This window comes from Zingiber officinale, chromosome 7A, assembly GCF_018446385.1.
Source record: "Zingiber officinale cultivar Zhangliang chromosome 7A, Zo_v1.1, whole genome shotgun sequence".
In the NCBI taxonomy this organism is placed as follows: Eukaryota; Viridiplantae; Streptophyta; class Magnoliopsida; order Zingiberales; family Zingiberaceae; genus Zingiber; species Zingiber officinale.
Genome location: NC_055998.1, coordinates 11866707 through 11868337, shown reverse-complemented (window position 1 = coordinate 11868337; position 1631 = coordinate 11866707).

The following is a 1631-nucleotide window of genomic DNA, read 5'->3' as shown; positions in this document are numbered from 1 at the left end:
AAAAAAAAATTAATATCAAATTAATTTTGAATAGAAATGATGCAAAATAATTTATTTAAAGAATTTTGACAAATTTAAACATGCAAAAAAAAAAAATTAAAGAAAATTGAAACATGTATTAAGATTTTAGTCTAAACATGTTTTTGAAACCCAATATAAGTTCATTCCTACTAGATTAATTAGATAATTTTAAGGAATAAATTTTCTTTTAAATTTTTAATTTGACCATTGTGATATTTGAAATACCAGTTAAGCTTTTGGTGATATTTGAAATTTCTTTCTAGAGCATGTAAAACATTTGAGCAGTTATCCTTTTCAAACATTTCTATTTTCTTTTTTAACTTTGTATTTTCCATTTTCAAATTATCAAAATCTTTTAGTCTGCATGTATTTTCTAAAGTTAATTTTAACTTTACATTTTTTCCCCTAAATTAACCATATCTTTAGAAAGTATTTTAATAAACTCAGATAGTTCTTCAAGGGATCGAGAACGTACCTTACTTACCGTTATTATTTTGTTGTTTGATGCTCCCCCTTTATCGCTGCTTTCTTCTGAAGACTCTTCTCTTTCATCGATGCTTATCTCGGACGAGCTTTCTTTATTTTCAGATAGGTATTTCACTATAAGTGTTGTTTCGACAATTTCCTCGGTCTCAGATTTTTCTAATGACTCGATGTTCAAGAAATTTTCCTAAAATTCTTTTGCACTCTTATAGTTGCCTATTTTGTTGAGTTTCTCAACCGATAGTATGCTTATAAGGTGAAATTCAGCCTTACCGTTTGTCATAAACTCGCCATGCTGCTTGTTGGTCTAGAGGTGTTCTTCGAGTTCTTCTCCGTTCGTGTTCTTTGGTGCTTCAAAATCATATTTTATTATTAATAAAATATTAAAATCTATTTTAAAGAATACCTCCATTCATCGCTTCCAAAATGCAAACTCCCCCTCGAACATTGGTGGATAGATGCTTGGTCCGACCATCGTCCTGTTTGCTTCACTTAAAAAATAATTTTAAAATTATTTTATTCCCAAACTTCTTTATAAGTTGCAAAATTTTAGATTTAAGGTTCATTATTTACCCTATTTTTTTTCCAATAAATGGTATCAGAGCAAGGTCGAGATGGACTCAGATATGACACAAGGGCACCTCCACCATACACATCTTCAAGTTTTGATATTTGGAAATCAAAGATATAAAATTTCTTGATGATGGAAATAGAGCAATGGTTTGCTCTAATGGAAGGTTTTCAAGCTCCAACAAATGACAAGGGTAAGATCATCAAAAGGAGCAAATGGAGTCAAGAGCAAATTCAAATGTGTGAGGCAAATGATGAGGTAACCAAAGTTTTGGTTAATTTATTGCCAAGTACAATCATATGCAAAATTGGAGAATATAAGGATGCAAGTGAATTATGGAGAAAATTGGCCAAGTTCCATGAAGAACCCTCCACCATACCAAATCATGATAAACCCAAAGAGGGAGAGTCATTGAATTAAGAGGAAAAAGATCCTTCTTCGAGACAGTGCAACGACAAAAAAAAAGGAGCCTACTTCTTATTTCATGTGCATGGAGATTGGGAAGTTGAGAGACGCTCAACATCTGAGGATGAAGATGAATAGACATCCACCTTAA